At 44.8% G+C, this 15,422-nt stretch overlaps 1 protein-coding gene across 1 annotated transcript in view; it reads right to left on the bottom strand.

The window, feature by feature from the left end:
• Positions 1–5,253, bottom strand: part of LOC117266604 (phospholipid phosphatase-related protein type 3-like) — a 29,685-nt gene extending 24,432 nt beyond the window's left edge. The window contains exon 1 of the mRNA XM_033641859.2: positions 4,655–5,253. The gene's annotated coding sequence lies outside the window, so the exon portion shown is untranslated. The remainder of the gene's footprint in view (positions 1–4,654) is intronic.
• Positions 5,254–15,422: the final 10,169 nt, after the last annotated feature.

Here is a 15,422-nt window from a genome sequence, read left to right as displayed (position 1 = left end):
CCATGACCGCTAGAAATGAAGAGGAGAGGAAAGGAAAAGAGAGGAGAGGAAAGGAGAATAGGAAAGAACTGGGGACAAGATAAGCGGAGATCAAAGACGTAAAGAAGAGGAACGATAAAAGCAGAGGAGTGTAGCGCCAGTTTGTGTATATGCGTATGTCTGGTGGTGCTGGTGGGGGGACAGGGGGGTTAGTGGGGGGTTGGGGGGGTATGAGGATCAGAGACAGGGAGGATATTGGGATGGATGGATTCCAGAGTAGCTGAAAGCAGCTTAGGGAAGACGCTGGGTCCTGGGTCTCACTCTCACAGCCGCTTGGTCTCAGTGACCTACTCCAGTCAGCACTTAAACCTCACCCCAACACACACACATACACGCACATGCACACACACAGAATGAGCCTCTTTACTGAAGAAAGAAGCCTGTTTATCTGTCACACCAGCATTTGTCCTCTGGGGCTCGACATATGTGTGTGAGACCGCAGAATGTGTATGCTGTGTGCTTGTGCTTGCAACATCAAGGCGGCGTTTGCATGTGTGTGTAGTCTAAGCAATGCATGTCACGTCTGTGTGTGTGTGTGTGCATGTGTGTGTGTGACTGAGGTGGGCTGTATAGCCTGCGGTGGACAGAAACAGTCTGTCAGTCTTGTCAGACAGCGAGGAAGATACAAGACTCAGTGACCACCAACACGGAGACGCAGTGGAAGTGTTAGAGTACAGAGTAGTGTGGTTTGGAACAGTTCAGTGTAGTGCAATGACTTTTTTATGTCAGATTATTGTTGAGTTACTTTAAGATTCATGGTGATATCGTACATGTATATATCTACAGTATGTAAGTACGCTTTATGTACAGACAGGTGACAAATATCAAATGTCTCAGTAAGAAAAAGCTTCAGCGCTTCTTGGCATAGATTCTCCATGTGTCTGGGAGACTATTGGAGGGATTAACATCAGTCTTCCTAAAATTAATCCCTAATTTGATGTTTTCGTTTCGATGTCTCACTATGAGAATCTCACTCATGCTACTCTAAGAACTGGGTTTACACATGTAACCTAAAGTGATGGTGTTGGAGAATGCTGTCAAATACGCCAGCCTAGAATCCCCATTGATGCTGATCTAGTGACGACTGAATTATAGGGTTATCAAACCATGCCGTGAGCCCTCATCTACCTTTGTTAAGTTTCTCCTCTCACTTGTTCTGGTATTTCTTAATTTGTCACCCATTTATATATTAGAGCACAGCACAGCGGTTCTCAACCTTTCCATGTCAAGGACCCGTAAATTGATACTCATTAGGGGTCTCATTCATGGCTTTTGTCAATACGTACATTTTAAGTATGGATCCTTCACACTGTTCCATAAATGAGACCCCTGGTCACGGACACCCATTTGATAAGATTCTACTTCAGGGACCTCTATCCGAAAGGTTTTGGTTGTCAGATACGATTACAACCTGAATTCTGCAGCTGCTAACTACAGCTGAGGAAATAACCCACCGGGCCACCTATTTGGTTGGAGGTTGATAATTGGTTGAATTTAGATTGTGACATAGGGTGGCCTGGAACACCAGGAACACCACAGAGGTCAGATGCATCCAGATGCAGAACACGCTGGAGGGATTGAATATCTCGTCTGGCCTGGGTACGCCTCAGGGTCCCAAAGGAGGAGCTGGAAGTGTTGCTGGGGAGAGGGATGTCTGGGATACTTTGCTCAGCCTGCTGCCCGGCTTCGCATATGTGGTTGAAAACGGATGAATAGATGGACTTAAGGTGCGGACACACCAAACCGACATCAAAGAACTAGCGGCGACGAAAGCCAACTGTAGCGTCGTCTACGTCGCCTCATGTCGCCTCATGTCGCCTCACGTCGCCTCACGTCACCTCACGTCGCCCTGTGTCAGTTGCATTTGAACACACTACACGGACTACATCCGACGGCCAAGTGGCACATACGTTCTGTGCCTGCGTGAGAGAGAGCGGAGTGAGAGAGTGGTACATCCTGTCAGCCGAGGGGTTTCCTATCTGTGCAGCCGAGCACCGCAGCACCTATACGGACTATTACATCCAGACGGTCCCGGTGTTTTCTCCGCAGGCTCCACTTCACTCAGCTGCCTCACAAACCTGCTGCTTCTTCCCACTTTAACCTGAATAACAAACTGGGGCTCGGTGCTCTGGTTGGATCCAAACGGAGAGCCGGGGCTAGCTGGGAGGCTAACGGAGGCTAACTGGCTGTGCTTCCCTCCGGTCATGCTGCGGCTAACGCTCCGCTAGCTGCTCCCAGCTAGCTCTGGTTTGTTATTCAGGTTAAAGTGTGAAGAAGCAGCGGGTCTGTCTGGCAGCTGAGTGAAGTGGAGCCTGAGGAGGAAGCACAGGTTTGCCCCGGTTTCATTACAGGCAGATTCACTCACTACAGGGGCGAGGAAATAAAACCTGAACAGCCAATCAGAGTGATCTCTCTTACCGACAAGCTCCGCCACTGATTCAACATGCTCAACTGGCCGATAAGCCGCCGACGCCGGCGGACACTACGCAAAAACTAGGGTGACAGATGCTCATCGACAGCCCGACTTTGGTCGACGGCCGTCCGTCGGCTTGGTGTGTCAGGGCCTATAGGGTGACCAAAATTTAATGTCAGGACAACGTCTAATGCCAACATTAATCTTACATAGAATACTGACGAGAAATGACGTTGATATTTTGTTGGTTTTATGTTGTGAAGTAAACAAAATCGACTGTCTGTCAAAAAATCTCACGCCAATGTCAGCAACATTTGAGACAGACAACCATTCACACTCATATTCACACCTACGGACAATTTAGAGTCATCAATTAACCTGCATGTCTTTGGACTGTGGGAGGAAGCCGGAGTACCTGGAGAAAACCCACGCTGACACAGGGGGTTCGAAACCAGGAACCCTCTTGCTGTGAGGTGACAATGCTAACTACTGAACCACTGTGCAATATCGTCAACCCAATTTTCATTCCAACCAAAATTTAACGTCCGTCTGACGTAAGAGTCCAACGTCTTTCTGACGCCATACTAACGTCCAGTGCCCGCTGAGAGCTGTGGAGGAAGTAAAACCTGTAAATATATTAAACTTTTTTCCATTTTTTCTGGGGATCTCCCAGGAACTCCCTCTTGGACCCCTGGAGGTTCCTGGACCTCTGGTTGAGAACCACTATTATAGCCTATATGTTCTGTATATTATAACTCATTTAAGTGTAGTACGGCACTGCATGGCACAGAGCTGAAACTATCAGACAATTAATCAATTAGCTGATTAGCAAATTAGTCTGCAGCTACTTTGGGATTACTATGACTCATTTTTCAAGTAAACACTGTGAGGATTTACTGCTTTACTTTGATTTATGTGATAATAAACTTGATATCTTTGGGTTTTAGTCGGCTAAAACAACATCTGAGCATGTCACTGGGCTTTAGCAAACTGATCTGCATTTTTCATTATTTGGTGACATTTTTCAAACAACTGAATATACTGATTAATATAGAAAATCATTGGCAGATGAATCAATATAATTGATAGTTGCAGTCTCAGCATGGTGCAATATAACAGTGTTTGAACCTAAGGGGCTATGACATGATTGAAATGACTGGTAAACATGTCGATGGTGTACATTTATGATTTTTAGTGAACGAGGAAGATCTTTCTTCGGCTTTAAATGTGTGATGCTGCCTTAAAAATGTGTTTTTGATGTTGCTTTAGGAAAACCATAGATTTTAGTTAATCATGTCCAAGACAAAGTGATATTTGACAAGTGTCATGTTTTCATAACATCACCAGGATTTTGAATTTTGTCAAATTAGAAGGAAAAAAGCACTTGCCATATGAAAATGTATGTAGGTATGCTTCTGTATGAGCAAAGATTTCTATACAGTATTTACAATATTACCATTTGGTTTAGTATAACACTGACATGGATCCCTTCTTCCAACAGACCATTAAGCGAACATTAAAATCAGATTGTCTACACTAAGTCTGCATTCTTACGATGATCCATGGCTAACAAACATGATAAACTTCAACATGAATTAATGAGGTGACCGTAAAGTATAACAGTACAGTTGATGCACTCATCCATCAAGAAAGTTACAGTGCTACTGTAGCTGCACAGCCATGTCCACTGCAGGGCCCTCAGCAGCCTCAGAGACATAAAGGGCCATATGCTCCACTTAATGTGGAGGAGGGTTTACACAACTCAGATTACCTGCCTTTAAATAGGAAAACAGTTCAAGCATCATATTAGGAGGGTATTAATGATATTAATATGAATGCAAAAGCTGTATTAAAGATGAGTATGATGGTTGCATTTAATTTTAATTACTGTTTCCCCTTCTGGTGCTTACAGTTTGATTTTTTGAAGCTACTACATATAAAAGGGGCCACAATAAAGCAACACAATGCCGTATGGGCTATTGATAACATAGCTGTTACTCCACCACAAGCACAAATCAGCAGATTGCGTATGAGATCATCAATTATGAACGTGAAAACCATGTGCAGATTTCTCCCTGCTCGCCTCTCAGCTCGTGCCAGGAGGAGCGGTAGGGTTGCTGTCGAGAGGGGGGGTGGGATGCATGCATGCTGGGGAGGGAAGAGAGAGAACTGCGATGGTACCGGACAGCCCGAGCCACTCACCTCTGTCCCGGGGGCTCCGTGAATTCACCGAGTCCCGTCGCCCCCTTCCCCCCCGGCGTGGTCGTGCGTGCTGCTCCAGTTTGGCGTGTCTGCACACCGTCCCTTTAATCCATCCTCTCCAGCGGCTCCCAAGTCACCCCGAAATCCACAAGAAAAAAAAAAAAGAAACCTCCCCTCTGATATTTAGAGAGCGCTCCTCCGGTGTGAGGCTATTCTGGGATGAGTGAAGGAGACTAAGAGAATGAGGCTGGATGGGAGTAAGTGGGGAGACCTACAGAGGAGGAGCAGGGATGGCGAAAGAGAGAAGAGAGGAGAGAGGAGAGAGGAGGGCTGCTGATGGTGGAAAAGTCCAATTTGCGGCACTTGCTGGTAACGCGTTCCTCCTTTCTATTTCCTGGCTTTGGAGAAGTGAGAGATTCACGTGCGTCCACGCTGCTTCCTCCCCTCCTTTCAGTTGCACCTGCAAGTTTTCCCACAGAATCTATCACACGGACACATTTGAAATTCCAAAAACAGAAAGCTTATTCTCTATGCAAGGCATCCGTCACGCGGTTTTCGGGTACGCAGTCAGCCTCACAGCGCGCACATACACACACAAAGGCATGGGGCTGTGGAGGAGGAGGAGGTGGAGGTGGAGGAGGTGGTGGTGAGGGGGGTACAGGGGGAGGAGAGAGTGTGGTGTGTGCGCTTATGGTGGGGGGAGGAGACAGTCTGGTCCACGCTTCTCTCCTCCTTTCCCTGCTGAATTCCTGTTTCGGGGCGACCGCCGTGAGGCGACCGAGACAAAGGGGTAGATTTTGGGAATGTGTGCGTGCGCGTGTGGAGTAAACGCGGCCGTGCGCATGTGCGCGTAAAAGCGAGGGGGCGGTTTTTTTGGAGATAACCTCTCATCTATAAGCAGGAGCCAGTTTTAATTATAATATTGAGGCTGAGCATCAGATACGCCTCGCGCCTCTTGTGTAAACAGCATCACACCCGCTTGTTTGACCCCCTTCATCTCCTTCATCTTCCCACGGATGATGCCTCGGATGCCTTTGTTTACTCCACAAGGGTGTGGCAGGCGTCTGACCACTGTGGTGCATTTGGATTCCCCCCCGGAGGTCGTGGCCACGCGCGCACGCACCGTTTTTTAATTGCCACCCTCACATTCACATTGAGCATCACGTTCACAGACACCTCTGCGATTCCCTGACTCATCATGAATGACATTGCGGCAATTAACATCAAAGAGTGGGCTGTGCGTGCACTTTGGTGCGTGTGTTTGTGTGTCTGCTGGAGATGTTCTCTGCAAGAAATCCATATCTCTCTCTCCCACGGTTATCAATTCTTAATGGGGCTTCAAAACTGAGCCTAAGTATCCGTTTAGCACCATCCCTCCACGTTTCTTCCTCTCATGTCAATCATGGGTGTTGTGACACATTCACGGACACTTGCAGGCTGTGTGTTAATATCTGTGCTGGCTAATTTCAGAGGAAGGCGCCTGCTGACCAACCAGCCTCCAATGGTTTTACACTCATTCATGCATTTGCACACAGGGGCACCCCCCACACACACACACACACACACACACACACACACCATCCTCCCTCTGCCTCTCAATCTCTGTCATTTGGCTCTGTGCTGCTCAGTGCTAGATGAATGAGGGTGGGGGTGCCCCATTTAGTGTTGATCCTGTCTCTGGTTGCCAGGGAGTTTCTCTGGTTCTCATGGGGTACTCCCTCCCCTGCTCCCCTCCTCGTTCCCTGCCCAGAGCCCCCACCCCGACAACATCTCACACACACCGCCACCGCCACCACCCCGCCAATAATACCCAAGGGCTGGTCACAGCTGGCAGGAGCTAATAAACTCATCACTCACAGTGCCTGCCTCCTATTTACCTATGAGACAAAGCACTATAAAGAGGGAGGGAGAGACACATCCGAGGTGGAGGTGGATGAACGCTCCTCTACGCTTCCCACAGACTACTCATACTCCTCTCAACATGGTGGATGGCAGTAACGGCGCCTCTGAGATGCAGAAATCACCACGATTTTGTTTTACTTTCAACCAGCATTAGTGCATTATCAGCACTCTTTGCTATTAACCCCAGTTGGATGGTAATTGATTGCCGCAGGGATGTGCATTGGGGAATCTTAAGTTTGATTAAAATTCTTCTTGACTGCTGTTCACACATGTGACCCAATTACTTCGCCTGAGCAAAAGAAAATCTTCATTCAGATATGTGTAAACCACATGCAGACACCCACACATGCAGCACATGTGCGTGTTTGCACAGCAGGGGTAGGCGTCCCAGCTTGTACATAGAGTAAACGCACACTTCCAGGCTCATGTGCTGCATGAAAGCGTCTATAGGTGGATCTGTGCATGTTGATACACTCAATCGTCCGTCTATGAAAGCCCACACAATCCTGCCATTGGATTCCCATTGATTTCTCGGCACACCCTCTCACCTGACAAAGAGCCCATTGTTTGTTTTATTACAACAAGGAGAAATCAGCCATGTGCGAGCGCGGGGAACATGTGATTGATTGGCTTTATCACCGCGCAATTATCTTCACTTGATACACTCTGGTCGATGCACCGGCGCTAAATCATCAGCATGCTACACCCTTCTCTCTGTCTCTCTCATCCTCTTCAAACATCCCACACGCTGTTAGCTCTCATCTGTACTGAGGAGTTACATTCTGTGGTGTCAGTTTCCATTCTTCCTTCACACCCAGTGTCACCTTTCATATGAGCACTCAATTTCCAGCATTAGCTAGTAAATGGTGTTTTAAAAGAATATTAATGTCACAGTGATTATGTGGTTGAGAAAACATTTCACTGGAATATGAAACACAAGGCTAAAGATCAATAGGGATGAAATGTGTAGCGGTGATTTGTTCTGCCATGTTATCTAGGCCAGTGCTACATTGGGGGGGGGGGGGGGGGGGGGGGGACTGAAGTGTGACTGACTGGCAAATATACATGAGGGGAGCAAACACGCGCTCAGATCATACATGACTCTGTATCTTTTGGATGGAATGATTGGAAATGAGCACACGTCTCCGTCACGCTGGCAGTAAAACATCCCTAATGTGATTCTCTGCAGGTATCTCCACTCCACACACTGCACTGGTGTGCCTACAGGGACAGGTTCAAGTGCCTCTGTGTGGCTGAAAGCTGTCATTACACGACGAGTTAAACAATACCATTATACCCTCAGGTGGAGCGGTGCTTACACCTCCTCCTCCTCCTCAGTGGCCTCGGGAACAAAAGCATGTCTGTGAGATGTCAGCAACATGAAGAAACAACAACTGGGATCCCACACTTTACTTTACTGAATTACAATGGATATTTTTTAAGATGGAATTCACTAACAGGGTTCCTGAGGGTCCTTGAAGGTGCAGTGTGTAGAGTTTAGTGGGATATATTGGCAGAAATGGAATTAAATATAATAAGTATGTTTTCTTTAGTGTTTAATTACCTGAAAATAAGAATCATTGTGTTTTTGTTACCTTAGAATGAGCTGTTTATATCCACACAGGGAGCGGGTCCTCGTCTACGGAGATCGCCATGTTTCACCGCAACACATTCTTCACTCCGACCTCGCCACATATCGACATTGGGTCATGGACTTTCCCTGTCCAGATACAACGTGCAGGGTACCCTGGGTGTGTTGGTTGCTGGCGTTCTGGGACGCCGTATCAAGTTCTGCCTGTTACATGCATTGTCTTCTTTCAAGATACACTTCTATTTCTACAGGAAATTTAACGTTACCTACAGTCGCTTTCAGAATAAATGTACTGTGAATTGACGTTTCCTTCAACAACTTACGCACGTGGTTGGGTTTAGGCAACAAAAGCATGTGGTTAGAAAAAAAGAACAGGGTTTTGCTTTAGAATCCTACGGGACACCAACATCGCTTTCTCAGGTGAAAGTCTGCGTTTGTTGGACCAATCCACCACCGCTCCCACTCACCCCACTTGGACTATCGCCACCTTAACTTTCATCCTTGTCCTGCTGCGTTTCCCCCTGACCCCACCAGGCACCCAGTGGTGTAGTGGAGAGTATACTCAGGTATACCCACTTCTTTTTCTATCCAGTTACAGTATACCCACCTATCAGCTAAAAAGCTATTGTAATATATAGGAGAGTATGCCCACTACCACTACCTACCTACCTAGTGGTACACCCACCTCATCAACTACCACTACACCACTGCAGGCACCGTTAAATTATAACGACAACCGGCTGCGTATCATACTGACATTTCGTTGGTTTCTGACCCCACAAGTCACGCCCATGTGCCAATTTCGATGAATTCGGGGTGAGACAGGGCTCTTCACCGCCATGTTCCTACAGTAGCCCAGAATGGACAAACCAAACGCTGGCTCTAGATAAGGCTGTTCAAGTTTTTGTGTTGGCCACCGTAGTTAGCAGCCCCTCCACATCGAGAGCATCGTAAAAACACAGATTTTTTCAATGTGTTTTTACCAGTTTAAATCGCGGGGTCTGTTTGTTCCGGAGAGGTCGAGACCTCTGCGTATATTTGGCTCCAGGTAAAACCCCCCTGAACGTCTGGATCTCAAGATTCCAGAGAAAAAGGTGAGCACACATTCGCAGGTGCTATGCTTGTGGGTGGCCTCTGACATGCCAAGTGAAATTGCTTTATTCAGTGTTTTTATCGGTTTAAATCATAGGGTCAATTTGCTTTGGAGACAAAGAGATCTCTGCGTATAATTCGGCTTATAGTAAAAACCTCTTGAACGTCAGGATAAGAAATAAGGTGAGTACACATCAGTAGGTGCTAGGCTAGTCTCTATATACAGACTCTGCATTCAGTGAATGTAGAGTCTGTTGGCAAACCCTGGAGATCTTGCCTCCGGAAGAAGAGCGGAAGAGCCCTGGTTTCCGGTTGTAGGCTGTTTGTAGTCCGCCTGATATTGACCAATTACGTTTCAGCCGGCTGCAGTTGTTGCCAGGTTAAACGGTCCATGCGGTGAACATAATTGGCGTCACTGCAAACTCTGAATCCATCACAATGGTTCAGCATATTTACTTACATATAAACGGAAGTCGGAAACGGCAGTTCGCCTCCTCTGCCCAAATCAAACCGGAATGCCAAAAAAACGGGGGTCTGCCCCCAGAGGCTGTATCGCCGTCTGCCGGAAGTCAGACGCCGAATACAGCCAATGGGTTCCGAGAATGGGGCAAGGCAAGCAGGCCAACTAGGACGAGCCAAGCAGCCTAGGAAAGACACTGATGAGTAACGTGAATCTGCTTTATTCAGTGTTTCTACTGATTTTAATCACCTGGACTGTTACTTTTGAAGAGGAAGAGACCTCTGCAGATAAATCAGCTCCTGGTAAAAACCTTCTGAACAATCAACACTGAAGAAATTCTAACTGTAAGAGATTTCAGCTGGTTGCAATCTGAATTCTTCATACCAATATGCCACTAAATCCCCCTAAAATTTACACACTGTTCCTTTGTCTTAAAAGGCAATGACTTAATTAATCTAAAATTAAGGCCTTAACGGTTATGAAAATATCTTAAATCAATCTTTCAGTGGTCTTAAAAATGTTAAGAATGGGAAGCAAGATTTTCTGAATTGTTTTTGTTCTGATGTTATGCTGTAAAATCTTAAAATTATTGACAATTTGTCTGTCTGCTGGCTAGCTGTCACTGCACCCTGGATGACACGGGGAAGTGCAAATTCAAGGAAAACTGGCTATTCAATCAAGATTTGGAGCATGGCTGAAACCAGCAAGAGGCTTAGTGTATTTTATGCAAAAAGTATTTCAAACTCACGATGGGAAATCAAGATGGGAACTGCCCATTGGTTCGACATCCCATTGTTCTGACCATATTAAACCCATTGTTCGGAAGTCCCGTTGTTCCGAAATCATCATGATGCCCTGTGGTTAAGGTCTGGTTAGGTTTAGGCACAAAAACCACTTGGTTAGGGTCAGGAAAAGATCATGGTGTGGGTTAAAATGAAAAAGAAAGTGACAAACACATAAGCTGTGAGCCTGCTTCGCCACAAGCCTTTCCCAGCTGACCCAGAGCCGGTCGCGGCGCACCATCAAGGTAGAAATACGCTCACCGGGAGCCATTCAGCACCGTGGACCGTCGGACTAATGGGATGTCGGACCAATGACATGGACTCAATCAAGACAGTGGAGTCCCACATGCAAAGTGAAAAATACAAAATCAAGAAAACTCGCCACAAACCTACGCAGTTCCCTTTTCTGTTCTATTCACGTCTCTGCCATGAGACAAAAAAAAAAGAAGTCATTTTTTATGTTACAATAAACATTTGGGCCAAATCATCCCGAGCTCTAAGTCATTTATGTGAGCTCATGTTTTTTCCTCCAGTTTCGGTTATTGTAAAATCAGTCTGACATGTCATTCCCACTGGCATTAAATCGTCTTAAACTCTCCTTAAGATGTAGGAACCCTGAATAAGTTTGATAAAGCAATTGATCAAGGGCTTACAGATATTCAAGTTTTATCTGTTCTCTGACAAGATAAACACCATCATCATCCACGAGTCGCACGTAGATCAATTGCTTAAGTGCTGCATGGTAACACTTTGTTATAATGGGAGCAGATTTACTCATTCGAGACATATCTTAATACAGCACCTCTTACATTTCACTGTGCAGCAGTATTTGATTGAATCGTCCTATTTTGTCAAAATGTTCACATCTTCAAATCTTTATACCTAAAATTACAGGAGGTAGTCGCAGGTCTGTAAAGTTTCTTTAGCTTTACGGCTGCTACTTCTTACTTTCCTCACTAAAAGTAATGCTGCACCTTTATCATGCAACACTGTGTGTGCTAAAACACGAGTGTGGAGCGGAGACTTTGCCCATTTCCTTTAGCTTGTAAACAACAAATCGCTCATACGCCAGCGATTCGGTGCTTATTTTCCTAGTGGAGACCCAACTAGCATGGTGCACCCAGTGTTCTTGGAATACTCTAGTAGACATGCTACTGTACGATTACTGTGCAGCTCTTCCTCCTCTCATCCTCACAAGTGCGAAACAGAGCAGGAGCACATTTTCACATTGTTATACTGGATAAGCAATTAGCGTTAACAAGTGACAGGTGTGGGGAGGCATGTCCAAAGGGAAAAACATCTTAAAGGAACAGTTTGGATTTTTTTAAGTGGAGCTGTATCAGGTACCTATCTAAAGTCAGTGCATTACCTATAGGTAATACCTTTAGGCAGTTAGTAGGCCACCAGATTGAAGTGTACAGCAACATAAACAAAGCAATGTATTGCTGTGGACAGGGACAGCTGCAAAACACAAGTTAGCCACCTAAAGAAAATCAGTATTGATTTGAGTGAATGCTATGTTTAGCTTACTGTTGTTTTTACTTTCCGACGGGGAACGGAAGCCATTATCTCTGCTCTCTTCAAAGCCACCAGACTCCTTTGAGGAAAACAGTAATTTTGCCTCCCAGAACACAGGAGCTGCTGGTTTACTCCTGACTCGATGGGTTAGTTTCATGTGTTATTGTGTGACTTTTACATTTTAGAGGGTTAGTTCACCAAAGTCACACAAAAACACAAGCAAACTACCGATTGAGGAAGCGGTTGACCTGCGACTCTTGTGTTCAGTGAACTAAAATTATTCTCAAAGAGTCTAGTGGCTCTGACGAGAGCGTGGATGTGCAACTAAAGCCAATAACGGCGTTTCCATCTGAACGGGCCGTCTGCGGCAAGGTAAAGCGGTGAAAATATTCTAAATCAGTGTTTCCCAACTGGTGGGTCGTGGCCCAAAAGTGGGTCTTGGGTCCATTCTGTATGGACCGCAAGTGACACGCGAACGTGTCAAGGTTGTAAAAAACACACTTTATTTTGAAGTGCAGTGAATATCCGGCACAGAGCTTTTAATTTGAAGTGCTGTTTCCTGCTGTAGAGTGAATGAATAACAGACAGCTACTTGACAGAGACAGCAAACTAGCTCGATGACATGGCCAAACACAAGTATGACGCTGAATATATTAAACTTTATGGAACTTGAACTAATGACTGAGGACAAATCTGGACCCTGTGGCTGGAGCAGTTGGGAACCACTGTTCTAAAAATAGCATACAGCTATACTGATATGATTTTTATTTAGGTGGCTAAAATATGTTTTTGCTGCAGCCCCTGTCCACATCGCTTAGATTCTATGGTGGTACTCCTGCTCCCCAACATCTGCTGTAGGTAATACACTGACTATGGATAAGTAGGTTACTCATATAACCCCACTTCTAAAAGTACAAACTATCCCTTTAAAATCTACGCTACATTTATTTTTCCTTTAATTGTTTTTTGTTTAAAGATAATTTTGAGAGTTTTTTTTTTTGCCTATATTTAAAAGGACAGAACTGTGGCAAGGACATGGCCTTTGTACATGGGGCGCCTGCTCTACCAGGTGAGCTAGTGGGCGCCCCAGCTACATGATCTCTATGTAAATATGGACAATATCACAATATCAGATACGGGAAAAAATGATCAGAATGCTTAAAAAATTACACATGAAGGACATGATCTTTTACTGTCTCATACAATTTTCCTGAGGACATGAATGTGGACCAAGAAAAAAAAAAAATCACATTTTGTATCTGTAAGCTATTGCATGTCATTTTATTGTTGTTTATTCATCTCAGGTTGCAACATTTCCATGTCTTCTTGCTTTTCAATTATGGCTATTGTTTCCTTTATTTTGGAAAATGTATCCTGTCCCTTTAAGAACACTTGTGCCTCTTTCACACCTGGTTCATGTTACTAATTAAAGGTAGATGCTCTGTTTTGCACTCTTAATGAACTGAGAGGTTGTAAGGGCGTATTGAGGCAATCTGCATTTAAATATGCGCTAACAACACATTTTATATCAGTGCTTTTGAGTCTGAGTGTCATTTGTGGGAGGTGTGTGTGTTTCTGTACTCACGTGAAGTGGCCTTGAAAATTTTGGATGAATGTCTATCTGCAAAAATCATTAAAACGACATTTGGTTTAATGGGTTTTAAATGGATTTGATGGAGGCCAAATTAGACAAGGTGTCACTGTGTTCACTTACAGTGTACTATCAGAGGTCAAAGCTGTCGTCCCTATGTGCAGTTCACACTGAAAATACGAGATAACGCAAGTAAATAAGTATATAAATGTTTATTTCAAAACATGAGAATGATCATTATGATAAAATTTAATAATATATGCTGATACAATTTTTATAAGCGGTAAATTTAAAAGTATTTGTTTAAATATCCAGTACCACAAGCTCTTTCTCATTAAAGACCTAAAATATATATTTTTTTCCTCATAGACACCATGGCATGTGAACACAACCACTTCACACCACAGCAAAATTTGAAACGTTTAAATGTACATCAGTACCATCGTAAAGGTCTGTCTCAGTAACATCAGCGCCTGTGTCTCAGACCTGCGGGCCGCTGAAACTCCCAACACCTGTTTAAAGTGTTAAGAGACTCGCACAAGATTGATTATCACAATACTGTTAGGTGACATCGCATTGTATAGTGCTGGAGTGATTTCATAAAGGCCTTATTTCCCCAGGTCCTCTGCTGTTGCATGCAGCACAAAATGCAGCTTCAATCTGTCACATTTATTTAAGTGGTTTTGTTGGAATAAAACCACAGCCCATAAACTCTCCACTGTCCATAGCCGCGGGAAGCAGGGATGCAGCTCCCTCTGGTGGTTGAGTGAGTAACTGAACGAGAGTCCCAATATAATCAGCCCCTGAAGAGCCGTCTCTCTGCATCGTAAACATGTGGCATGAACTTCACTTTGTTTTAGTCAAAAAGCAAAACAGATAATGCTTTATCAGAGTGGAAATGGTGTAAAAGTGTACATCTCTTTTAATGATTAATAGATTAAAAAACACAGCATGAGGTCCCACTCATCAGAGCTCAGTCAGATCTGCAGGGAGCAAATTGTAATCAGTGTGAATTCATGCGCAATACAGTCACTGAGCGCAAAATCGTTGCCAGACTCATGATAGGTTGCTTCTGTAATGAATATGGTGAACAATTTCATTCCAAATTGATGGCACTTGTTTACTGGCAAGAGCTGCAAATCCGAGCAGAGATGCAACTGGTTTGAGCTGAGGAGGGCGGATGATTAAAATGTTCGGTTAAATGACTTTGAGATTGTAATTTCGTTCTGTAGTTTTGCATGGCTTCCTATAAACCAGCCCAGGCGCCAGAAGAAAACGTTGGCATTGAATGTGTCTGCAAACCACAGATATGTTACATTTGGATGTTTCATACAAATCATATCAACATTTCTAAAGTGATGTAGTGCTGACTATATGTATATGAGCTGGCTGCGTCATTGGGAGGTGGAGGGGATGGTGGTTGGTGTGACACCTTGGTGAGATGGCTGCGGAGCTGCAGACTGCTGTTCGAGACCAACAAGCCACAAAATCAGATGTTTTTTAGTGAGATGTGCCATTTCCAGCAGCGATTGTGGCACCAAAACTGGGTGTTTATAGCGAGACTAAATGACATTTGCAGCTGTGACTGTGGCACCAAAATTGGGCGTTTTTAACAAGATGTGCCATTTACAGCAGTGATTGTGGCACCAAATTTGCATGCTTTTCAGCAAGACATCATGCCATTTCCAGCAGCAACTGTGGCACCAAAATTGGGTGCTTTTTAGCAAGACATTTCTGCATTTCCAGCAGCGCTTGTGGCACCAAAACTTGGAGTTTTTAGCAAGACTTCGTGACATTCGCAGCTGTGATTGTTGCACCAAAACTGGGTGATT

This window comes from Epinephelus lanceolatus, chromosome 15, assembly GCF_041903045.1.
Source record: "Epinephelus lanceolatus isolate andai-2023 chromosome 15, ASM4190304v1, whole genome shotgun sequence".
Taxonomy (NCBI): Eukaryota; Metazoa; Chordata; class Actinopteri; order Perciformes; family Serranidae; genus Epinephelus; species Epinephelus lanceolatus.
This window is presented reverse-complemented; position numbering and strand designations above follow the sequence as displayed.